The 26,439-nt window shown below is 43.5% G+C and overlaps 1 protein-coding gene across 6 annotated transcripts in view; it reads left to right on the plus strand.

The window, feature by feature from the left end:
* Positions 1-4,535: 4,535 nt before the first annotated feature.
* The window catches only part of GPBP1 (GC-rich promoter binding protein 1), a 79,633-nt gene continuing 57,729 nt past the window's right edge, over positions 4,536-26,439 (plus strand). For 4 of the 6 annotated variants that reach the window (XM_008262231.5, XM_002714045.6, XM_070056725.2 and 1 more), the window contains exons 1-2: positions 4,536-4,662; positions 5,907-6,853. The gene's annotated coding sequence lies outside the window, so the exon portion shown is untranslated. Of the gene's footprint in view, positions 4,663-5,906; positions 6,869-26,439 lie in introns of all 6 variants that reach the window. The other 2 variants (XM_008262232.5, XM_070056723.2) reach the window with 1 other exon arrangement.

Here is a 26,439-nt window from a genome sequence, read left to right on the forward strand (position 1 = left end):
CCAGCGGAAGGAAGACTTTTCTCTCTGTCTTTCTCTCTCACTGTTTAACTCTGCCTGTTAAAAAAAAAAAAAAAGAAAAGAAAGAAATTAAAATAAAACCTTTTTATTTCTTACAGGGTGGAGTTGTCCTTGAGACAACTTCTTCAAAGTGTTTTTGTATTCTTTCAATCCCCAAAGTAGCAGTTAATGAGAGCTTACTCTGTCCAACTGTTGCAGGCTCTGGGGATACAGCAGTGAACGGAACAGGCATGAGTTCCCTCCTTACAAAACCCATTGAGGACAGAGACCCACAAGGCAGATCAGCACATGATTGCAAACTTTCCAGGAACAAAGAGGAGTGTGTAGATATTTTTCACTATTACCAAGGAGACAGCTTCTGTTAGAGGATGGAGACCTGTGTTCCTTGTCAATGGCCTCAGAGACTTGTCAGTCTGTGCTCGTGCTTGGGAACAGGGACTGGGAGGGTTCTGGATGTTTCCATCATTGTCAGAAATTCAATAAATACTTAGTAAAAGTCAAGTTATTCAGGCCTGGGGTAGGGCAGGAGATGAATAGAAGTTTCCCTGACTTTGGTTTCGCCATCTTGAAAGACAGGACATACCAGAGAACACACAGAGAAAACACTGATAAAACTGAGTGTAAATCAACATGTGAGAGAAGTTCTGAGCTCTATCTGATAAGAGTGTTACTTGAATAAGGTTTCTAGGGATAAGAAGGATTTGCAAAGTAGAGAGACAGTGGGAAGAAGAAAAGCAATCTAGTTAAAAGAGGAGGTATTTCCATTTCAGTATTTCAAGGATAAGGGCAATTCTGAGACCTGCAGAAAGTGTGGGCTAAAGCAAAGAATTCAGGTGGGAAAGTTATGCATTTAACAGCCATTGGAGAATTTACACCATGGTTGAAACTGTACCTGTTGCTATGAATAAATATGAATAAAAATCACTACTTTAAAGCATCTTTGAGTTCCGTAGTCGAGACAGGTAGGAAATGAAGCAATTATAAGAGTGTAAAAAGTGTAGGAGGAATGATGAGGAAAGCCCTGCACATCTTTTCAGTTTCCAGGCAGAGGTGGAAATGGGCAATTAGTTACAGCGGCAGACATGGGATTATAATGGAAATAGAAGCAATATTAGATTTGTGAAGGATTCAGTTTCCTAGTCAAATTATTTTATTCTGCTTCTCAACTGTTGTAGATTGTTAGACAGCTAAGTTTTAAACTTTAAATTGTTTTAAAAGAGTATTATTCAAATGTTATACAGTGTATAAAGCAAAACGTTCTGATTTATTTTAAAGTTGTTCCTTAGGTATGGCCCATTTTTATATACATGTACATACTTTTTAAAAAGCACAATGGTGACCATGATAGTGAGAAAATGAACAAGCAAGTAAGCAAGCACTCTCTCCCATACACTGGTTCACTCTCCGAACCCCAAAAGAGCCAGAGCTTGGCCAGGTGGGCGCCTGGAACTCGGCATACGTCTTCTATGTGGGTGGCAGAAGCCTAACTTAACTACTTGAACCATCAGGGCTGCTGCTGAAGGTCTCCATTAGCAGGAAGGTGGAGTCAGAAGTCATAACTGGCACCACCCAGGCACTCCAATGTATGCTGAGGGCATCCTAATCACTGGGCTACACACCAGCCTCCTGCCACATACTTTCATCTCTTAGCAAAACATAGCAAACATCTTTGTCAGTATGTGTTGGTTTACACTATTAAAAAAAGTATTCTATTATATAGATATACCTTAAACTTTCTTTTTAAAAATTTATTTATTTGTAAGGCAGAATGGCAAGAGAGGTAGAGGTCACTACTCTCTGCTGGTTCACTCACCAAATGGCTACAATGGCTGGGGCCAGGCTGAGTCCAGGAGGCAGGAACTCCACCCAGATCTCCCACATGGGTGGCTGGACCCCAACTACTTTTTTTTTTTTAAAGATTTATTTTACTTACTTGAAAGACAGAGTTACAGAGAGAGGTAGAGCCAGAGAGAGAGAGAGAGAGAGAGAGAGAGAGAGAGAGGTCTCCCACCTGTTGGTTCACTCCCCAAGTGGTTTCAACACCCAGAGCTAAGCTGATCTGAAGCCAGGAGCCAGGAGCTTCTTCCAAGTCTCCTACACGGGTGCCAGGGTGCAAGCACTTGGACCATCTTTTACTGCTATCCCAGGCCATAGCAAAGAGCTGGATCGGAAATGGAGCAGCCAGGACTTGAACCGGTGCCCATATGGGATGCTGGTGCAGGCCACAGCTTTAAACCCGCTGCGCCACAGCACCGGCTCCCCACTCAGCTTATCACCTGTTGCTATCCCAGGTACCATAGCAGGACACTAGATCAGAAGAGGAGCTGCTGGGACTCAGCTGGCACTCTGATGCGGGGTGTGAGTATTGCAAGCAGCAGCTTCCTGCACAACACCACCTGCTCATCCTATTTATTAAAATAAATCTGAGGATGTAAAATACCTGGAGAAAGTATTTTTAAAGATTTAAAAAATTATGAAAGTCAAATGATCTGGAGGAAAATCTGTAGATTTTCATTCATGACACGTTTAATACAAATAAGTGGTCTTTATACGCTCATCGAGGCTTGTCTTTTTGAATATTTGCCAATATGCTAGGTAGAAAGTGGTACATCACTGTTAGCTTTACTTTATTTCACCTTTTTTCCTAGTGAGGTAGAATACCTATTCATAGACATCAACATACATTTCATCACCTCTGCATACATGACTCATGACTAGCTTGTGCATTGTCCTTTGAGTTTTTAAAAGAATTGGTGTGGTTATCTTTTTCTTGATCGTTTGTAAGAGCTGTTGACTTACCTATGTGTTACATGAATCAAAATTAGATACTAGGGATAGTAAGCAAACATACATAATTAAATATTAACGTGGTTGTTGTACCTTAGAATTGTTTCTCCATCTTGCTATTTGTTTCTCAATATATTGTCTTCTGTCATATAAAGGTGCAATTTGTTTTATCAAAATTTTAAATCAAATTCTTCCTTTATTATTGCTTGGTTTGACGTTGTGCTTAGAAAGAAAAGCATAACCAGGTCCTCTTCTCCCGACAAGAACAGGGGAATGTGGTGTGGTGCGAAGACCAAGGATTAAGACTCTACCTCTCTCTGTAACTATCTTTCAAATAAATAAAATAAATATATTTTTTTTAAAAAAAGACCCAGAGTTTGAGTTTACATTGGTTATAGGCCAGTTATGGTACCCAATTTGCATATCGCATAAACATTTACTCGGCACAGTCTGCATTCGCAAACGGGGGGAAGAAGCAGCCGCCTCAGATGTTGCTGTAAGGATTAGCCTGCCTGGCACACACAGGCATCCAAGGAGTGTTAATTCGTTTTCCTTCACGCCCAGCGGGGCATCCATTAATTGCCAAAAGTGGCCGCCTGCCCGACGAGGACTAAAATAAAAGGTTGGGAGGTGTAAATTTCGGTGCGTTTACATTCCAGCGGTCTTTCAGGGGCTTGCAGAAGCACTCCATTAAACTACAAGTCCCATAATGCACATAAAAGGACCATAAAGTTTCCGCGCAGGCAGCTCTCGTGGCCTGGGGGAGGGCGGAGAGCCAAACACTTTCTGTTTTCCGGATTTTTCCTCGTTAAGACAGCCTCCCTCCACCTTCCACGTGGGCCCGCTTCCTCCCGGAGGCCAGCTTCCCAGGTTGCAGAGTGAGGCCAAAGCTACCACCGCCGGAAACACTGTCACTACCGCACCGTTCATCAGAAAACGAGCCGTGAGACCTCTGTTGAATAACCCACCCACTGTCGCGTGAGGGGAGAGAGATAATCCGCACAACCGTGTCCAGTGGCCACTCGTGCCCGGCGCGCGCCGCAGGGCCACGGCTTCGGGGCGCCCCATCCCTCCCGCACCGGCTCGCAGGCGCCTGGGCGGCCGCCGCGCTCCGCGGCTCCTCAGAGTTTCGCGCCGCGGCAGACGCGGCGGCGGCGCGCGCCCCCCGAGCCCACGCGGCCGGCAGCCGGCGCGGCGCTGCCCGGTCACCGTCGCGGGCTCGCGGCGGCCCGGGCCGGGGGAGGGGCGGGAGGAGGGGCTCCTCCGGGAGCGGCGGGGAATTCCCCCTTCCACCGAACGTTCCCGATTGTTCACCGTCCGCACGTCAGCAGCAGGGGGTAATCCCCGACTCCAGCTGCTCCTGACGTCACCGCGCGGAGCCACCGCCCCCAGCACGTCCCAGCCTCCGGGGGCTCCTTGGGGCCCCGCCCCCAGGCTTGGCCACGCCCCTCCCTTCCCCCAGTCGCTCGACGTAGAGGGCGGAGCTTCTCGGACCGGGGCGTGAGCGGTTGCTTGGGCCAGAAGGTTCTCTGGTAGAGGCGCTCCTCCTGCTGCTCCGCCCCACAGATTCGTTCGCAGAGCTTCTTCCACACCCTTTCTCCCTCCTTCTTCTCCTCGCCCCGCCTTCCCGCCCTTCTCCTCAACCCCTCTGGTTCCTTCCCCGCCTCACCACCTTCCACGATCTCGCGAGACTTGGCCCAGAACATTGCGGATCGGATCGGCGCCATTTTGGGACTGAGACTGGTTGTGGGGGAGGGAAAAGCGGCAAAAGGGGATTATTCAAAGTACCGAAAACCTCCTCCCGGGATCGAGCGCAGCGGTACCCCCAGGCCAGGGGCACCTCTGGTGGGGCAGAAGGTAACACCGTCCTCTGTGCTCCGCGCCGGAGTCCGGGGGAGGCGGGGGGTGCCCGTGTCGGCGTTGGGGCTTGAGGGGTCGGGAGCGGCGTTGGCGGCGCGAGGTGTGAGGCTGCCCGCGGACGGGGGGGGGGGGCGGCGGGGAGCGCGGAGGCTGAGGAGAGGGCGGCGCGGGGAGGCCCCTCCAGCTATCGACTCGGGCCGGGTGGAGCGGAGGCGGCGGTTGTGGGCAGGGGTGGGAGGCTTAGCCTCGGCGGCTTGGGGGGGTGTTTGGCTGAGGCTGGGGACGGGTCCGACGCCTTCCGTGCTCGGCTTCCCTCCGTCAGGCCTCCCGCACCGGGCCGCCTGTGTTTGCACCGCTCCTCCCCTCAGAGTGAGGGAGCCGAGGCCGAGCCGGGGCCTTCGCGGTTCCTCCCGCGGCGCCTCGGCGCTCCGCCTGTCCGGGTGTGGGGCACCTGGTGGCGGCCGAGGCGACGGCTCCCTCGGCCGCCCGAGCTCGGTGGGGTCTGAGGGGAGCTGCGTGCGATGGAGGAGGGGGGGGACCGCGCTCGCCGTGGTTTCCGAGTGGGGCCCGGCGCCTTCCGCCCCCTCGGGTTTGGGAGAAGGCTGTTTGCTTAACATCGCGGCCATGGGAGTCGCCACCTTCGCCCGCCGCTGCCCTGGCGAGCGGGGCAGTCGTCCCTGGCGGGCGCTGTTCGCAGCCGGTCCGCCGTCACTTCCCAGCCACCTCTCCCGCCTCGCTGGGGAAAATCCGCCTCTGGGAGCCCTTGCGATTTGGAGGAGCGTCTGTCTCGCTGCAGACCCAGCCTCCTCTCGCTGCTGCCCCGGGCCAGCACACCTGTCTCTGTTTTCCCTTCCGTGCGCTCAGGCTACTCAGACAAGACCTCTTGCACGCTCGTGTGCTAGTTTCATAGTTGAACTGTTTACTCAAAAAGTGTAAGGACGCTTGCTTATATAATCTCCCAGTGTCTGTCCGCACTCCGTTCCCGGTTGAAATCAGCAGTGGCCCTCCACGAAGCCGCCTCTCTCCCTCCCTCCCCACCCCCCACGCCCCAACGCACAGTTCCAGCCTTTTTTCTAATGGGGTAGACTTTTTAGTGACCGACTGCTTGGGCAAAGCCCTTTGCCAGGCCGCAGTAGGATTTTACAGAAGTTTCTCTCCAGAGCTTGACTCTTTAAGGTGGGGTTTGATTTTTAGCTCCGAATCGGAACTCGTGTGTAATTTTTTTTTTATAACTTTTGCAGGTGATTGGATTACAGATAATGAAGATCATCTTCTAGGTTTTGTGTAAAAGGCCCCGGATATTTCAAGTGGCCATTTTGGAATTACAATGTTTTTGGATAATTTTGCCCCAGAAGTTTATTAAAATTGGCACGAATCATCTCTGAAGTGAATTGACAGTAGTGAACTGTTCAACAAGCTGCTTAAAAAGACACCCAGGCATTTCTTCAGTATTTTTGTTCAAACGGATTATATAAGTGGTTAAAATATTTCTGCTGGTGGTATTTTTGCCTCCCCCCCACCCCTTGTTGGTGTTCTTCAGCCAACACTGTAAGATATGTTTGATTAGTGTACTGAGTAGTTTCAGCAGTTTCAGATTACTGTTTAAATATTGCTGAAGTTTCGTGGCAGTTTATTTTTACCTTTATTAAAAGTTTTAAGAATTTCGACCTCAGGCTTTCTTCATGTCACAATGGGACAGCTTTTCTAAATGAAGACATTAATAGGATACAGAATTTTTTTCTTTTTACCTTTTATTTACATGGAAATTTAAGATGTTGCAGTTTCCCACCAGCATGGTAGTATTGAGATAGCTTATGTGTCTCTGTTTGCTGATATTTAGGAATGCTCTTCAGATGTGAAATTTTCTTTTTGTTTCTGCTTTTTGGCTCATAATTGGATATTTCATCTGGAGCGGATAAATACAACTGACAAATACATGGAATAATAAAGAAGACTTTGATCTTAAACCTAAGGAACTTGGCTAATTCTGCAGATAGCCATATGAAAACTTTAAAACAGAAGTATGGGTAGCTGACTTGGAGTAACTCTATGTCAAATAGTCATAGGTTAAGTATCTTCAAAGAACTTGGATATTATTTCAGAGGATACAAAATAAAAAATCAAACTGGAAAACATAAAGATTACAGAGAAAAAACCAACACCTTCCTGTGCAGTCCTGTTGGAATTTGTAAGTACTATTATGGTGAGCAAATTAAAAGTTCATTTGTAAACTATAATGAGTGTCAAATTTATGCTAGATAATTCTTGGAAACCTTTTAGTTTCTTGTAGTATTGCTTGACTTTAGTTTTCTGGATGTTCTGAAAACAACTATTAACTACTGTCAGTAAATTGTAATACAGAAAAAAAAAATTCAAGGCTCAAGAATATTTCAGATTTAAACAGTAAAATTTAAACGTTTTTATGTTTTTGAAGTGTGAAACTAAATCTGTATAGTCAGTATACACTTTAAGCATTAGAGATTCATAGTAATGGCTAGCAAAACCGAACTAGTATTTCATGTGACTGTATAGCCAGTTTACATTGTAAATGGGTATGTTTTGATGGCCATTTATTATCTAAATGTGATTTTAGTGTTCCAGCGTAGAGTTATGTAGTTTGAAGCATTTTCATAGAGATTTGCTTTTTAATATTTTGTGAAATTGCTTTAAGGCATAACTCTTCCTAACATTGTACTTCATTGTACAAATTGTATTGAAGTGATTTCGTATTTCACGTTACTCCTTAAGATTTTAGTTTCAAAAAGAATAGTGGTTATCAGGAACAGAGAGAAACTGAGCAAACTGAAATAAGAACTCTTAAAAATAACTTAAGAAAATGAGGGTACATTTCTTTTTTCTAGTATGGTTGTGCTAGCATTAAGTTTATGAACACGGAAGACCTTTCTCTCTCTCTCTCATGTCCACTCAGCCTGTCCAAAAAAAAAGTTTATGAACACATTTTTTTAAGTTGAGTATTATAATAGAAATAATCTTTTAGTGATGCTTGTATTTTTCAGAATTGAATGTGTTTTTGGTTACCTTGAGTTACTATATTTTTGAATCAGGCCTTTGGGTACAAGTGTTTCGAAGATGATCCCTAAAATTTGGTTTTTTGAGAAATTAGTATTGCTGAATCAATCAGTATAGCTAGAATTCATTTGAGTTGATTTCATTTAGTTATCTTTTGAAAATATCCTTTATGAAGATGGCTTAATTACTTGTCAATTGCTTATTTATTTCTAAACAGGATGTTTTAGCTAAATTTTTGAATTCAGTTAACTCCTGGAGGGCAAAAGATGTGGTGGAGTCTAAAAGAAACTAGATACTCAGATTCAGAGTCATATGTGGGATTTATTTTCTCCTCCTGTATAGCTGATGAAAGTCCAGGAACTCATTCTGTCGGAATAGACTAAGTTCTGTGTATTTTGTGTTATACCTGTTACAGTACTTCTAGTTTAGTTTCCACACATGGAATTTGTATAAAAATTCATGAGACCATTCTACTCTCCTTCCCTAGGGGGAGCCTGTATTTTAATACATTTCATTTTAATGACTTTTCAAGTTCCTTACCTAATGTGATCAAGAACTTGAACTGAAATCACATAACCTTTTTTCGTGTTGTTTATGATTGCTTTCTTTCAAATTGCCCCTGTTGATATTATTAGCCCAAGCAGTATTATCCAGATAGCTTACTCCAGAGATAGTTTTTAAGAATTAACTTAGATCCTTGACTAGTCTGACATTTTCTGACTTTGTTTACAGAAGTTTAAGGATGGATTTACTTTAATGTTTTGATGAACATTTTCAGTGTTTTATTTTGTGGAGACTGAAATATATGGTATTGCTTGTTATGTAATGGGGGCAGTTGCTGTCCCCCTAGAAAATCTAAAATTAATATAATGGTTGACATTCACAGATGATGATGGTGCCGTGTTTTTCTGTGTACTTTATGTGTGTTTTTTTTACTTAATTTTTACTAGTAATCCTACAAAGAAATACGACTTGTACTGTTAATAGTAAATTAAAAATTAAAAATTTAGGGAAACTGAGATAGGGAGAACATTACTTGGTTAGAATTGGAATCTTTACCAAATCTCTGAGCAGTGTGTACTTTCAATCACTATGCCAAACTTAGCACTGCCTTCTTGTGCATATTGCTGTACTAACTCGTTCTGTTTAGATATTATCCTTGAAATTTTTTATTTTCCTTCCATCCACCTCTTCTCTTTGCTTAATGTTGAGTATAAACTCCTGTTAGAGCCTGGAGATAAGCTAAAAGAAGAGAAACTACTGTTATTGTTACTATTTGTTAATAGCTGTTTGAGTGGTAATTTGGCTAGCCAGAAATTAAAATACAGTTTCAGGTTATGTTTGGATTTCACTTACAACCTCCTTACACAGTTGTGCTATTAAATGCATATTAGTGTTGCTGATATATTAGAATTAAAGTAGAAAGGAATAATAAAGAACAGGAGTGAGCAAAAACCAATCAGTTAAAATAGACCAGGATGAGGATGGGAACTTCTAGTCTGAAAGTAAAATAAGCAGGTTGGAATAGATTCTAAAGAAGTCAGGTTATCTGTTTTTGACCCAGTCATCTTTTTTGTTTAATTTTGACAAAAATGTACAACAGTTTAGATCCAGATAAGGTAATTATGTAGGAAAAGAGGTAATGGATGGGGCTTCTGGCTGGGTTGTAGAAAAAGAGTAATGGAAAGGAGGCTTGTATTCATCTAACCTTTTTTGGCCTTAGGTTCTTCAGTACACTAATGGAAATAATGTCCATGGAGGCTTTTTGTTAATTGTGAAGTGTACTAAAATGTTAAGTTTTATTGTAATCATACTACTTTTAAGATTATACTTAATACATTTTACCAGTTAAACTAGTAGTTATAATAGTCTTTCAGACTTTCTTCCTTCTCTTATTTCTGTTATGGCAAAATCTGCATATTATTCATGGTAATCTAAAATCTGCTTTCTTATTCCCAGTTACATTTACTAGCCTTATTTGGTCTTTGACATAAGAAACAACTAGTTAACTCCTTTGCCTTCAGTCCCTTTCTCCTGCTCTCAGCCTTTTCTGTGGCCAGAGAAACATTCCGAAAATCCTCTACCACCAGTTATGGTCTTACTTATTTTTAAAATGTATGTTAGAATTTGTTTTTATTCTTCTTTGAGTACATGGATAGGAGTGGGAAAACAGTAGCTTCTGGGACTTACTGGAAATTAATAATTTGGGGGGCACTTAGTTTTCTGAGGAGTAGGTCCATTACTTGGACACAAGAGAAAATGTTAAGAATTTCTGTTGAAAAGGTTTGTGACTGGGGCTCTTTTTTTCCTACAGTTTTACCTGCATTTTTCATTTTTGCTAATTGTACCATGTATTAGAATAGTTAGACTTTCCTTTTTTTTTTTTTTTTTTGAAATTTATTTATGTATTGATTTGAAAGGCAGAGTGACAGGGAGAGACATGGAAGGTGGGGTCAGGGAGGTGTCTTCCATCTATCTGCTGGTTCAGTCCCCAGATGGCTGCAACAGCCAGGACTGAGCCAGGAGCCAGGAACTCCATCCTGGTCTGCCACATGACCAGCAGGGTTCCAGATACTTGGACTATCTTCTGATGCCTTCCCAAGTGCATTATCAGGAAGCTGGATCAAGAGGAACGAGTGGGACTTGAACTGGCACCTGATAAGGGATGCCTGATAAGGGATGCTTGTATCACCAGTGGCAGCTTAACCCACTATGCTGCAACTCTGGCCTCAGTTTCTTGAGTCATTTTTCTGATTATAGCTTGGTGGGTAGGCAGTGTTTGTGGTTTTTGAATTTCTGCCTTTTAATTCAGCTTTCAGATTAAACCATCTAAACTATATTAAAGTTTTTTACATTTTTTTTTCTTCTAAGCAAGAATAAGTGTTAAAAACTGTGGTTACAAGTAAGTTAGGCTTTGTTTGAAACAGAAGTTGGAAATTTTAAAACTTATTATAAATCTGAAAAATTGTCAGTAGTAGTTATCTTTACACTTGTCTATTAGGAGAAAAGAATTAGTTTTTTTTTCAGTGACCATAAATAATACAAGAGTACTTCAAAGAGTTCGTAGAGTATGGAATTAAAAGGTATTTTCTTTGGTGCAAAGAAAATTATGAAATACATGCATTTGAGGAATCTCCAAAAAGTGCATGATAAAATACTTACTATGAAAACTGCTGGATTTTAAAATTTTTAAAAAATTAATTGAAAGAGATATCTCATATCCTCTGGTTCACTTTGTAAATACCTACAACAGCTGGGGCTGGGCCAGGCCTACCCTAGGAACCAGGACTGCCATCTGAGTTTGTCATATGGATGGTGGGGACCCAGTTACTGGGGCCATCATTTGTTGCCTTCTAGGTGCATTAGCAGTAGGCTGGATCAGAAATGCAGAGTAGCCAGCACTCAACTGAGATTCGGGAATTGGAAGTCATGGCTTAACCCGCCATACCACAACTTCAGCCTCTCAAAATACTGTTCAGTAAATGAGTTTAAAAAAAAAAAAAAACCACAAAAAACAAATTATATCACAATGATTTCTGTGGGTCAGGAATTCAGGAGAAGCTTCTCTTCAGGTCTTCATAACATTTTAGTCAAGGTTATTGGCTAGGGCTACAGTCATTTGAAAGCTTAACTGAGGCTAGAGGATCTTCCAAGATGGCATATGCATAGGGCTGACAGGTTTATGTTGTTTGGAGTTCCTTATGTGTCCTTCTAGCTGTTTTATAATGTTATGGTTATTACTCTCACAGCAAGTGATTTGAGAGGAGAGTGCAGCATCATTTATGACCTGGTCTCAATAGTCACTCTGTCACATTCTGTTATAAGCCGGTTACTAAATTGCTTGAAATCATGGTGAGGAATTTGGCTTTACCTTTTATAAAAGAATTTGTGAACATGTTTAAAAAAAAACTGTTGTAGGAAGCTCTTCAAAACCAATAGTTGCCCAACTAAGCAGCCACATTCTTCAACAGATAGGAGATTGGGCTATTAAGAGGTTAGGGAAAAAAGTATATTCTAAATATGTATGGATTCAGGAAAGTTAAACCTTTCCAGCTGTGGAGTTAAGGATTTTTTTTTTTTTTTTTTTTTGAGGGGACACCAATCTGGTTAGTGTTGATGGAATTGTTAATTTTAGTAAAATAAGCAAAATAGACCATTTTAGTCATTTTTTTTTTAAAGGTTTATTTCAGAGTTAGGTCTTCCATCCGCTGTTTCACTCCCCAATTTGCTGCAATGGCTGGAGCTGCGTGGATCCTGGTCCCCTACATGGGTGCAGGGGTACAGGGGCCTAAGGTCTTGGACCATCTTGTACTGCCTTCCTAGGCCACAGCAGAGAGCTGGATCGGAAGAGGAGCAGCTGGGACTCGTACCAGCACCCATGTGGGATGCCGGCACTGCAGGTGGCTGACTTTACCTGCTACACCACAGCGCTGGCCCCTCCATTTTTTTTTTTTTTTAAGATGTATTTTATTTATTTGAAAGGCAGTTACAGAGAGAGGTAGAGAGAGGTCTTCCATTCCACTGGTTCACTCCCCAAATGACCGCAATGGCCGTACCTGAGCTGATCCGGAGCCAGGAGCTTCCTCTGGGTGCAGGGGCCCAGGGACTTGGGCCATCTTTCCCAGGCCATAGCAGAGAGCTGGATTGGAAGTGGAGCAGCCTGGTCTTGAACCAGTGCCCATATGGGATGCTGGCGCTGCAGGCTGGGTCTTTAACCCACTGCACCACAGAGTTGGCCCCTAAATTTGCATGTTTTTAAAAAGATTTATTTATTTGATAGATAAAGTTACAGAGAGAGAGAGAGGTCTTACATCCGCTGGTTCACTCTCCAGATGGCCTCAACAGCCGGAGCTGGGCTGATCTGAAGCCAAGAGCCAGGAGATTCTTCCAGGTTCTCCACATGGGTGCAGGGGCCCAAAGATTGGGCTTTTTTTTTTTTTTTTTTTATTTACTCATTTGAAAGGCAGAGTTACAGAGAGGGAGAGGAAGGGAGAGAGAGAGAGAGAGAGAGAGAGAGGTCTTATATTCACTGGTTTACTCCCCCAGATAGCCGCAACAGCCGGAGCTTCGCTGATCCGAAGCCAGGAGCTTCCTCCGGGTTTCCCATGAGGTGCCAGGGCCCAGGGGCCTGGGCCATCTTCTGCTTTCCCAGGCTGTATCAGAAACAGAGCAGCGGGGACTTGAACTGGCACCCATATGGGATGCCGGAACTGCTGGCAGGGGCTTTACTCCACAGCGCTGTCCCCAGATCACTTTATTTTTTTGAAAAAGTAGTACTTCACAAGGTTATCATTAGAATCAAGTGATACAAAGAATGCAAAAATGCTTTGAAATTGAAAAATGATAATAAACATTTTTAGTAATGTTATGGCTGGTTGCACAGATGGTAGTGGTTTAGACCATATGATTCCCCCAGAGGGAGAGATTGTAAACTGGGTAACAATATAAGTTGAAGGAACAGGACCAAGTAGAAACCAGATATGTTAGATTGCATCGTATGTGACACATTTAAAATGGGCCAGCATTGTGGTGCAGTGGATTAAGCTGCCTTTTGCAATGTTGATATTCCAGGTTGGAGTGCTGGTTTGAGTCTTGGCTACTCTGATTCTGATCCAACTTCGTGCTGATGTGTCTGGGAAAGCTGCTGAAGATGGCCCACATATTTGGGCTTCTGTAACCTGTATTGGAGAGCAGGATGGAGTTCCTGGCCTTGGCTTCTCCCAGTCCTGGTTGTATTGGGCATTTGAGTAGTGAACCCATGCATGGAAGATCACTGTCATCTTCCTTTCCCTGCTGCTCTGCTTTTCAAATAAATAAATCTTTGATAAAAAGTTGTTGAAACACATGGGATTATATGCCTAGGATAATATTTAGTGTAATCTGTGATATGGTATTATAGATTTAAATGACATCTTGATTTATTTTTGATTTATTTGAAAGACTAAACTAGAAAAGGAAAGACAGAGAAAGATCTTCCATTGGCTGATTCACTCCCCGGATGGCGCTGGATGGTCGGAGCTGGGCCAGGCCGGAGCCAGAACTGGGTCTCCCGTGTGCGTGGCAAGGGCCCAAATATTTGGACTATCTTTTGTTGCTTTCCCAGGTGTGTTATCGAGCAGCTGGACCTGAAGCTGAGCAGCTGGGAGCTGAACCAGTGCTCTGATAACGTATGCTGGTGTTGAAGGCATCCTCTGAATGTCACAATTTTTGTTTTTTAAAAATTTATTTACTTATTTGAAAGGCAGAGTTTTGGAGAGAGGAGAAGAGAGAGCGCGATCTTCAATGTGCTGTTTCACTTTCCAGATGGCTCAAACGGTCTGGCCCAGCCCAGGAAGCTCTTCACAGTCTTCCACATGGGTGACGGGGCCCAAGCATCTTCGCTGCTTTTACCTAGGCCATTAGCAGGGAGCTGGATGGGAAGTGGAACAGTCAGGACTCATACAGGATGCCCTTGCTCATATGGGATGCTGGTGTCACAGGTGGCAGCTTGATCATCTGTGCCATCATGCTGGCTCCTAGATTTGCAATTTAAATGCCTTCTTGACTTCCTCTGAATGTCACATTTAACTGTCTAAAAGGATGCTCTTCTTCCTCAGCCCCATGCCTTCTCTTTTCCCATCTAAGTAAATGGTTGTAAAATTCACCTCTTTATTCAAGTGCCTGGGAAAAATATAAAACATTAGCATATCTGTTCTACCTTTAAAGTCTTCCATGTATATCGATTTTTATCCCTTTGCCACTAGACTTGTCCAAGCTTTGTTTCTTTAGCTGAACTCTTGAGGTAACTGCTTAGCTTTTTTTCTTGTGCAATTTTTGCAGTACAGTTCATTATTCAGAGAGAATTATCCTTTTTTTTTTTTTTTTTTTGACAGGCAGAGTGGACAGTGAGAGAGAGAGAGAGAAAGGTCTTCCTTTGCCGTTGGTTCACCCTCCAATGGCCGCCGCAGCCGGCGTGCTGTAACCAGCGCACCGCGCCGATCCGATGGCAGGAGCCAGGTACTTATCCTGGTCTCCCATGGGGTGCAGGGCCCAAGGACTTGGGCCATCCTCCACTGCACTCCCTGGCCACAGCAGATAGCTGGCCTGGAAGAGGGGCAACCGGGACAGAATCCAGTGCCCCAACCGGGACTAGAACCCGGTGTGCCAGCGCCGCAAGGTGGAGGATTAGCCTAGTGAGCCGCGGCGCCGGCCGAGAATTATCCTTTAAAAATGGTAATCAGATTGTGTAATTTTTCTGCTTAGAGTCTTCTCCATTGGACCTAAAAATAACATGCACACTCTAGCATGAAAGAATCTGCATTTGTTTCTTCACTTTCTCTGCAACCCTGTTTACTGTCCCATTAGCCTTTGGCTTTCCATCTCTTCCTTTAACACACTGGACATTTTCCTTCCAGTCTTTGGGCTTTTATATTTGCTTTTTCTCTCTTCTTCCAGTATTTAGTTTCAGCTGAAAGTCTTCCTTCTCAGACTTTGTCTAGCTACTCTTGTAAAAAGTGTGCCACTGCTTCTACACTCTTTCACATCATTTGTTCTACTTACTATCTTATTATTTCATTCAAAGCATAGTATGTAATTATCTTACTCTGCGTTGCCCATCTCTGTCATATAAAATTTCTGCAGGCAGAGACCTTATGCCTTGTATCGTTTGTTTATTGTATTCTTAGTGCAGTTGCAGAGTATAAGAATTATCAGGGGCCTGCGCCGCGGCTCAGTAGGCTGATCTCCGCTTGCGGCGTCGGCACCCCAGGTTCTAGTCCCGGTCGGGGCGCCGGATTCTGTCCCGGTTGCCCCTCTTCCAGGCCAGCTCTCTGCTGTGGCCCTGGAAGGCAGTGGATGATGGCCCAAGTCCTTGAGCCCTGCACTCGCATGGGAGACCAGGAAAAGCTTCTGGCTTCTGGCTTCAGATCGGCGCAGTGCGCCGGCTGCAGCGGCCATTGTGGGGTGAACCAACGGCAAAAAGGAAGACCTTTCTGTCTCTCTCACTGTCCACTCTGTCAAAAAAAAAAAAAAAAGAATTATCAGTTTTTTTTTTTTTTTTCATTTAGAATTGGGTAAGTGCTGTTGTCATTCTAGCACCTCTGTTTAACTGCTTATGGTGTGGTTCAAATCTATTGTTAAAGGATTTCTTGTACCCAAGCTAATTTGTTAGATCATTTAGAAGCTGTTTTATATGCCTAGATTTAAATGATATATATATATATATGTTAGCGTCTAGTTTTTTTTGCTAGATTCAAGATTGAATTTGCTGTTAGCTTTCTGGAGGGATTGCGTAATAGACTTACTTTATTTAATAACTGTTACCTTTAAGAATTTTTAACCACCTTGCGCCCCCCCCCCCCTTTAAAAAAAAAAAAAAAGATTTATTTATTTATTTGAAAGTCAGAGTTACACAGAGAAAGGAGAGGCAGAGAGAGAGGTCTTCTACCCACTGGCTCACTCCCCAAATGGCCGCAATGGCTAGAGCTGCGCCGACCCAGAGCCAGGAGCTTCTTCCGTGTCTCCCATACGGTGCAGGGGCTGAAGGATATGGACCATCTTCAGTTGCTTTCCCAGGCCATAGCAGAGAGCTGGATTGGAAGTGGAGCAGCCAGGACTTGAATCGGTGCTCACATGGTATGCTGGCACTGCAGGCGGCAGCTTTACACGCTGCACTACAGCGCTGGCCCTAAATTTTCCCCCGTTTTAAACTGTTGAATTGCTGGGATTGAAACCTAAGTTGATTGTCCTCTAAAATACATATATTTTTAGGTTTCAAGAAATGACTGAAATATGTGAGTGAACAGAATTTTAGACTCACTATTTTCAGAGATTAGGAAGCTATGACTATTTATAGTAGTGTATTTAAAGAAAAAGAAAATAAAACATTCCCAAATTTCTTTATCTTTGGAATTTAAAATTTCTTTTTTTAAATGATTCATTTATTTGTTTATTTGACAGGTAGGGTTATAGACAGAGACAGAGAAAGGGTCTTCCTTCTGCCGATCCGAAGCCAGGAGCCAGGTGCTTCTTCCTGGTCTCCCATGCGGGTGCAGGGACCGAAGGACTTGGGCCATCCTCCACTGCCCTCCCAGGCCACAGCAGAGAGCTGGACTGGAAGAGGAGCAACCGGGACTAGAACCCAGCGCCCATATGGGATGCTGGTGCCGCAGGCAGAGGATTAGCCAAGTGAGCCATGGTGCTGGCCTCTGGAATTTCAAATTTCTTGTGTGATACTGTTTTGGTTCTTTGTTAAAGCATGTTACAGATAACCTTGTAAGGGGCTTATTTATTAAAGCTCTAAAAGGATGCTAAATAAACTTGGCCATTACAGGGGGTTGTCAGTTGAGGGGTGAAATTGTTTTTGGGATACTAGCTAGGGTGAACACTTGATAAACAGATTAACCTGCTAATGAAGATAATCTAAGGACTTTTCCCCATGGAAGCTAGGGGCCTTAATCTTTTTCATTGAACTGTAGTAGTTTCAGATTTTTCAAATGAATGGGTTTTTAGTTTCTCTCCTATTAGAATGAGTTCCTTTTTATAGGGACCATGTGGGAATGGTGACTAGAGTGAAAATACTTAAGGTTAGTCCTATTAAGACCTTATAAGAAAAAAAAAAGACCTTATAAGTACTTAATTTACTGAGAGGATAGTGTGTTTTGAGGACAGGGTTAGTTGGGTTACCCAATTATGACTGGGGTGACAGCCCAGGTCACCAAGATTTTACCTGTTTAAACTATTGACAGTTTTATTTTGGTTGAGCTATAGCTCAAAGACAATGCTTGAAAAATAAGACTAAAACTCACAATTTAGGGAATTATTTATAACTGTTATTAAGGCTAAAGTTCATGTATATTAGATAAGCTCTCTACCAAACGTATCTTGGGCTATTTATGTTATGTATATATGCATGTGCTTAAGAGTTTCAGCTGGTTGGCGCCATGGCTCAGAAGGCTAATCCTCTGCCTGCGGCGCCGGCACACCGGATTCTGTCCCGGTTGCTCCTTTTCCTGTCCAGCTCTCTGCTGTGGCCCGGGAGTGCAGTGGAGGATGGCCCAAGTCCTGGGGCCTTGCACCCGCATGGAAGACCACGAGAAAGACGTGGCTCCTGGCTTCGTATCAGCGCAGTGCGCCAGCTGCAGCGGCCATTGGGGAGTGAACCAATGGAAAAGGAAGACCTTTCTCTCTGTCTGTCTCTCTAACTGTCCACTCTGCCTGTCAAAAAATAAATAAATAAAAAGAAAAGAGTTTCAGCTACCACTGACTGGTATTGCATTGGTACTGGGAACTTGAAAGGTTCTTCACATCTATATCAAAATCTGTTTTATTGTGAAAAGATGATGTCAACTTCCTGGGAATATGATAGGGACTAAATGAGATAATGAGGTCTTAGCAAATTATAAATATATTTATTACATATTTTTAATATTGTCATTACCATTTGAATTTCCCAAATTTTTCACTGCGTATCAAGGATTGTGTTTCTTATTAGTGCTGGATTAACTTGTCATATAGTTAGACATGTTTTATTCAACGATTTATTTATTTTAAAGACTTAGGGAGGGACAGAGAATGAGCAATATGCTTATGTGCTGATCTCTCATGAAATGCCTGCAACCACTGAGTCTGGGCCAAGCTGAAACTACCTGAAAACTCCATTTGGGTCTCTCTTAATGGGTGGTAGGGACCCGGTTACGGGGGCCATCCTTGCTGCCTTCCCAGGCTCATTAGCAGGAAGCTGGATGGGAAACAAGGTAGCTGGGACTAAATTTTTTTTTTTTTTTTAACTTTTTTGAAAGAGTTACAGAGATGCAGAGACAGAGGTCTTCCATCCCATCAATGGCTGCAACAGCCAGAGCTGAGCTGATCTGAAGTTAGGAGCCAGGAGCTTCTTCCTAGTCTCTGATGTGGTTGCAGAGTTCCAAATCCAGGAGCCAGTAGCATCTTCTGGGTCTCCCATGTAGATACAGGGGCCCAAGGACTTGGGCCATCTTTTGTTGCTTTTTCAGGCCATAGCAGAGAGCTGGATCAGAAGTGAAGCAGCAACTGGTGCCCATATGAGATGCCGGCACTGCAGGCCAGGGCTTTAACCCACTGCGCCACAACACTGGCCCCCTAGCTATGTGATGCAGTGGTCCCAAGTGGTAGCTTAACCTGCTGTATCACAGTGTCCAGCGTTGAGGTCATTTTGAATTCATGTATACAGTGCAAGTTACAAAAGGTAATAGTGTTTTTAGGGAAAAGTCACCTATCCCATAGCCTAGCAATTGTTCTTTTCTGAAGAAACCACGCCTGGTTTCTCTTCCTTTCCTCTCCCTCTCCCTCTCCCTCTCCCTCTCCCTCTCCCTCTCCCTCTCCCTCTCCCTCTCCCTCTCCCTCTCCCTCTCCCTCTCCCTCTCCCTCTCCCTCTCCCTCTCCCTCTCCCTCTCCCTCTCTTTTCTTTCTTTCTTATTTATTTATTTATTTATTTATTTATTTATTTTATTTGATAGGTAGAGTTACAGACAGTGAGGAGAGACAGAGAAAGGTCTTCCTTCCGTTGGTTTAGTCCCCAAATGTTTGCAACAGCTGGAGCTGTGCCGATCTGAAGCCAGGACCCAGGAGATTCTTTCGGGTTTCCCATGTGGGTGCAGGGGCCCAAGCACTTGGGCCATCTTCTACTGCTTTCCCAGGCCACAGCAGAGAGCTGGATTGGAAGTGGAGCAGCCAGGACTAAAACTGGCACCCATATGGGATGCCGGCACCACAGGTGGAGGATTAACTTAATCTGCCATGGTGCCGGCCCCACGACTGGTTTCTTAAATATTTTTCTAGAGCAACTTCTATATGTACAACTGTAAGCACAGGTACGTCTTTCTCATACATAGTTGCGTGATGCTTTACTCTTCATCCTTAGAAGATTTATTTTATTTGAAGGCTGAGTTACAGAGGAGGAGGGAGAGAGTCTCCCATCTGCCTGATTCACTCCCAGCCCAAGTGGCTGCAACTGCTGGGGCTGGGCCAGGCAGGGCCAGGCAGGGCCAGGAGCTGCTTCTGGGTCTCCTTGTGGGTGCAGAGGCTCAGGTGAAAAGCTGACTTCCACTGCTTTCATAGGTTCAGGCAGTAGCTTGACCAGGTTTGCTACAATGGTGGCCCCTGGGTGAGTTACCTTTATTGGCCGTATATTTATTTAACCAGACCTCTATTGATGTACAATAGATAAGGCTTGTTTTTTGGTTGTTGTTATGAACAATAGTAATCAGTAGTGTTGTAAATCCTGGGTAACTTTTTTTCAGATTTTTATTTCGTTATTTGAAAGACAGAGTTATAGAGAGGCAGAGACAGAGTGAGAGGTCTTCGATCCACTGGTTTACTCCTCAGGTCTGTAGCCAGGAGCCAGGAGCTTCTTCCAGGTCTCCCACGTGGTTTCAGGGGCCCAAGGACTTGTGCCATCTTCTGCTGCTTTCCCAGGCACATTAGCACAGAACTGGATCAGAAGTGGAGCAGCCAGGACTGGAACTGGTGCCCATATGAGATGCTGACACTGCAGGCAGGGGCTTTAACCCACTGCCCTCAGCGCTGGCCCCTGATACTTTTTAACTTTGAGTGAGTGAGTGAGTGAGCCTTCCCTTATCAGCTGGTTTACATTGAGAGGTATGGGTTGGGAGCAGGCAACTCAATCCAAGTCCCCCACCTTGGTGGCACGAACCCAATTACTTGAGCCACAACCCCTCCCTCCCCGATGTGCATTCAGTGATAAGTCGAGCCTGAGAGGGAGTAGCTGTAGTGTTTGTTACAAGATATACCAGTAATGTGAGGTATTTGATTAGCCCTGGAAAGAAAAAAAAGGGCAGTATTCTTTAATGGATTGAATGAGATAAGCATTTACAGGTGACTGCCCCTTCACCTTATTCATTTTATATATTGCTACCAGATTGATTTATTTTCTGAAAGCACATTTTCAGATGTGTAATTGCAACCTTAAATTGTCTAAATAGTTGCCTACTGAATTTAATTTCTAATTTCTCTCTCTTTTTTTTTTAAAGATTTATTTATTTATTTAAAATAGTTACACAGAGGAGAGGCAGAGGGAGAGAGGGAGGTCTTCTGTCCGCTGGTTCACTCTCCAGTTGGCCACAATTGCCGGAATTGCATTGATCCAAAACCAGGAGCTGGCTGCAGGGGCCCAAGGACTAGCGCCATCTTGGACTGCTTTCCTAGGCCATAGCAGAGAGCTAGATTGGAAGTGGAGCAGCCAAGTCTCAAACCGGTGCCCATATGGGATGCCAGCGCTTCAGGCCAGGGCGTTAACCCACTGTGCCACAGCAGCAGCCCCTCTCTTTTAACTTTTGCTGTTCAAGGCTTTCTAGGTACTAACTCCCCAAAGTATTTTCTGTTTTTGAATTTAGATATACCTGGAATATACTAAGCAGTATTTGGTTGATCTCTTTGCTATTTCCTTGATGTGTTGGGAGATTGGTAATTAGACCTGTTTGTTCCCTATACATTTGTAGCAGAATGGGTTAGTACCATTTAGAAAGGATGTTACCTTTGAATATTTAGTTGTTTTAAGAGGCTTGTACAAAAAATACTACTAGGGATGCCGCCTGCAGTGCTGGTATCACATTTGTGTGCCGGTTCAAGCCTGGGCTGCTCCACTTCCTATCCCGCTCTCTGCTGTGGCCTGGGAAAGCAGTGGAGGATGGCCCAGGCCCTTGGGCCCCTGTACCCGTGTAGGAGACCAAGAAAAAAGCTCGTGACTCCTGTCTTCGGATTGGTGCAGCTCCAGCCATTTCGACCACCTGGGGAGTGAACCAGTGGATGCACGACCTCTCTCTCTCTGCCCCTCTGTAGCTCTGCCTTTCAAATGAATAAATAAATCTTTAAAAATAACTCCTTTAAATTCTTAAAAGACTGTTCCTTTGCCATCTCTCCCTCCCTTACCCTTGCCTGCCTGCTTTTCTTTTTCTTCCTCCCTCTCTACCTCCCTCCTTCCTTCCTGTCTTTCTGTCTGTCTTAAGGCAGACAGGTTATAGGTAGACAGATTTTGCATCCGCTGGTTCACTCCCCAGATGGCCGCAATGGCTGGAGCTGGGCTGATCTGAAGGTGGGAGCTAGGAGCTTCCTCCGAGTCTCTCACACTGGTGCAGGGGCCCAAGGAAGTGGACCATCTTCCACTGCTTTCCCAGGCCACTAGCCAGGGCTTCAACCTGCTGCACTGCAGCAATGGCCCTGCCTTTTTTCAGCTTTAGAATCCTACAGCCAAGGCATGGGTGCAGGCAGGGAAAAACAGTTATAATTTATTTCCTGCCTGTATTTGTGCTTGAGGAGATGATTTCATTGTTGCTTAATTAAAACAAAAAGATTTACTGTTTTGTGCCTTAGGCTAAATACATTTGAAAATATTAAATAATGAATGCTTCCTTTTTATCTTAAGGGATGGTACATTAGTAGCTCCTTGGTAATTATATTAACCACTGTCTTTAAAAAAGTTAAATTCTGTAGCATATGAGATAATTGTCGTTTGTGCATGATAGTTCTTGGTCATCCTGAAGCTGTATAGACTTAAGCTTATTTTTTTACATATTGTTATTCCAGTTGAACTAAACCATCTCTGTAGTTTTTTATAATACACCAGTACTTTCTTTTTTTTTTTTTTTTTTTTTTTGACAGGCAGAGTGGACAGTGAGAGAGAGAGACAGAGAGAAAGGTCTTCCTTTGCCGTTGGTTCACCCTCCAATGGCCGCCGCGGCCGGCGCACCGCGCTGATCCAATGGCAGGAGCCAGGAGCCAGGTGCTTTTCCTGGTCTCCCATGGGGTGCAGGGCCCAAGCACCTGGGCCATCCTCCACTGCACTCCCGGGCCACAGCAGAGAGCTGGCCTGGAAGAGGGGCAACCGGGACAGAATCCGGCGCCCCGACCGGGACTAGAACCCGGTGTGCCGGCGCCGCTAGGCGGAGGATTAGCCTAGTGAGCCGCGGCGCCGGCTATAATACACCAGTACTTTCTCATGATTGATGAAACTCACAGGTTAAACCAGGCATCTCTTGTTGTAAGGTTATTTTTCTTGGGAATCACTACTTCATAAGATGGATGTATTGTTGTACAAATACAGAAATTTCCTAAATTTATAAAATAGAATTAAGAATAAAGGTATTTTGGTTATGTCCTTAACATTTTTTGGAAGGGTACAGGAGAATGGATTTGGCCACTTTGAGTAATTTCTGCCAGAAAGTTTGAGTGATAATAGTAGTGAAAAAGTATGACTTGAGGTAGAAGGACCTGGGTTAATATTGTCCAGGTTCTGGCCGGCGCCGCAGCTCAATAGGCTAATCCTCCACCTAGCGGCGCCGGCACACCGGGTTCTAGTCCCCGTCCTGTCGTGGCTCCGGATTCTTTTCCGGTTGCCCCTCTTCCAGGCCATCTCTCTGCTGTGGCTTGGGAAGGCATTGGAGGATGGCCCAAGTGCTTGGGCCCTGCACCCCATGGGAGACCAAGAGAAGCACCTGGCTCCTGCCTTTGGATCAGCGCGGTGCGCCAGCCGTGGTGGCCATTGGAGGGTGAACCAACGGAAAAAAGGAAGACCTTTGTCTCTGTCTCTCTCACTATCCACTCTGCCTGTCCAAAAAAAAAAAAAAAAAAAAAAAAAGTCCAGGTTCTGTCATTCATTGATTGGATATCTTAGGGATAAATTACTGAAATCTTCTGTAATTCTGTCCCTTTCCCTTTGTCATTTAAATTGATCCCAGCATTTTTCATAAAGCCTATTTATTTGATTTGATCCCTCACAATATTGACACTGTTCTTATGGAAAAGTACATCATAGAATAAAAACTGATTATACACACATCTTTTCTGAAAGGGTTTGAGGCAGCAACCACCATGTTTTACAATTATTGTTAACTCTATTAGTTGGTTAGCTGTTATGAGGCAGGATTTGCCCTCCTGAGCCATATATCTTCCAGTGCTTAGCTCATATTCTTTGTTAAGTAAATAAGTTGATTTGAATTACATTTCATCCCAGTTAACCCACAGTATTTGAGTATAATTCTAAAATAAAAATTATCTTTAGATTCCATAGACTGATTTAGCTTGCTTCATTTTTTATGAAGAACATAAGTTTAATTCATAAAATATTTTGATGAGTTTTATGTAAAATCATTTCATTCTAAGTTTTGAAATTCTGCAGTCATTTTGTGTATTGCATTTTTATAGATTTTTTTTTTTTTGACAGTGGACAGTGAGCAAGTGACAGAGAGAAAGGTCTTCCCTTTTGCTGTTGGTTCACCCTCCAATGGCCGCCGCGGCCAGTGCGCTGCGGCTGGCGCACCGCGCTGATCCGATGGCAGGAGCCAGGTGCTTCTCCTGGTCTCCCATGCGGGTGCAGGGCCCAAGGACTTGGGTCATCCTCCACTGCACTCCCTGGCCACAGCAGATAGCTGGCCTGGAAGAGGGGCAACCCGGACAGAATCCGGCGCCCCGACTGGGACTAGAACCCAGTGTGCCGGCGCTGCAAGGCGGAGGATTAGCCTAGTGAGCTGCGGCGCCGGCCTATAGATCTTAAAAATTGAAAATTAAAAGTCTCCTTTTTCTTGGAGTGTAAAGTTGTTTTTTCTCCTTAATAAAGCTGTTTTTTGGAGTGATGAACACGTATCTATTTATATACATATGTAGTGATCTTCATATGGAACAACTAAACAAGTATAGCAGTTTTTATAATGTTCATATTATATTTTTTTTCCCATGTAAGTAAAAGCATAGATAAGTTAGGTAAGTTGAGGAGAATAGGGGTCTAACAAAATTCTTGGTAAAAGGAGCATTAAAATTGAATTTTTAAATTTTTAAAAAAGATTTATTTATAACTTAAAGCAAAGTTAGGCCTATCTTCCATCTGGAAGTTTACTCTCCAATGACAGGGCTGGGTCAGGCCAAAGCCAGAAGCTAGGAACTTCATCTGGGTCTCTTCCTGGGTAGCAGGGACCCGAACCCTTGAACCATCTTCTGCTTCCCTAGGCACATTAGCAGGGAGCTTTGTCAGAAGTGGAGCAGCTGGGATTCCAGCCGGCACTCTAAATTGGGATGCTGGTGTTGCAGGTGTGGCTAACCTGCACCATAACGCTGATGCCAAAATGGAGTTTTTAAAAAAGATGTATTTATTTATTTGAAAGTCAAGATTACAGAGAGACAGGGAGAAAGAGGAAAAGGGAGGGAGAGAGAGGGAAGGCTGGAGGCCAGGGGAGAGATTCTCCTTCAGCCTGGACCAGGCCAAAGCCAGGGACCAGGAGCCTCCTCCAGATCTCCCACATGGGTGGCAGGAGCCCAAACACCTGGGCTGTCTTCCACTACTTTCCCCAGGCCATTGGTAGAGAGCTGGAAGGGAATTGGAACAACTGAGTTAAGAACCAGCACCCATTTGGGTTGTTGCAGTTGCAGGTGGCAGCTTTACCCACCCACACCACAATGCTAGCCCCGGAATGTTTTTAAAGTTAAGGAATTTCTGATTGATGGTGTCCTGTATTTTAGATGGTCTGATCTATATTTAAGCTGTGTTTGACAATAACAGGCTAAGACTGAATATTTTGTTTCATGACCAAAACTCTAAAATATTAGCAAGCAATGTAATTGTTTTTGCTACCTTTAGAGGCCGGTGTTCAAAGTTGTTTTCCTCCTCTGCATGTTTAATTGCTGTTGCTGATAAGAACATTTGGTTAAAAACAGATACCTTTGTTATCCTTAAATCCATTCGAATCTGTACAGATGGAGGGTCAGGAATTCTGAAAATCACTTAGCATTAAGTAGATATCTACTAAATATTAATCAAAACTTACTTTATTAAAACAGTCAAGCAAACACAATTAGTTCAGTGGAATAACATGGCAGAATGGGTTTCAAAAATTTTAAAAGAAGACTCAAAAATATTTCATGGTTGGTTTTTAAGAATTGTTTTTCTTCTATCCCTTGTCATTTTTGAAGATTTTGGACCAGTTATTTTAATATCAGGTCGGCATTTCTGATGCTTAGGTTGAGGTTCTGCATCTTTGTCTAGACTGTTGTGTGCTTGTTTTGCTCCTTGCATCCTGTTAGTGGCAGAAAATGTCAACTTGTTTTTCACTGTTGTTTACTTTGATCTGTTGATTAAGGTGGTATTTGCTAGGGTATTTCACTGCAAGGCTGTGGGAAATTATTACTTAGAAATAGTACAAATAACCTATTCCTTGTTCTTAAAATTTATACAGTTTATTCATGTATAACTGAATTCATTGTTTTATTCAAGGGGTTATAATATAGTATTCTCATTACTTATTTTGGTTGAGGTGAAAGTTACTGTACTCAAAGGTAGCCATTTAAAGTGTATAATTCATTGGCATTGAGTTTATTTACAGTGTTTTGAAATGATCACTTTTGTGAATGAGGTACAGAATGTTTTCATCATCCCCAAAGAAAATGCTTTATTAAGCAGTCACTTCTCCCATTTTACCCTCCCAACTGTCTGAGCCACCAATCTGCTTTTTGTGTGTATAGGGATTTCTGTTAATAGAATCATACAGTATATGATCTTCATGTCTGGCTGTTTTCACTTAGCATGTTTTCAAGCTTCATGTTACTGCACACAGCAGCACTTGATTTGCTTTTATGACTAACATTCCACTGTGTGTACGTATGTGTATACACATGTGTGTATATGTATGTTCCCACATATGTTTATATATGTATATACACACATGTAATTCATGTATATACACATATACTTCATACATTACATTTTGTTTTCTCATTTGTCTTTTG

This window comes from Oryctolagus cuniculus, chromosome 14 (genome assembly GCF_051225735.1).
Source record: "Oryctolagus cuniculus isolate XC-2025 breed Fujian yellow rabbit chromosome 14, ASM5122573v1, whole genome shotgun sequence".
Lineage (NCBI taxonomy): Eukaryota > Metazoa > Chordata > Mammalia > Lagomorpha > Leporidae > Oryctolagus > Oryctolagus cuniculus.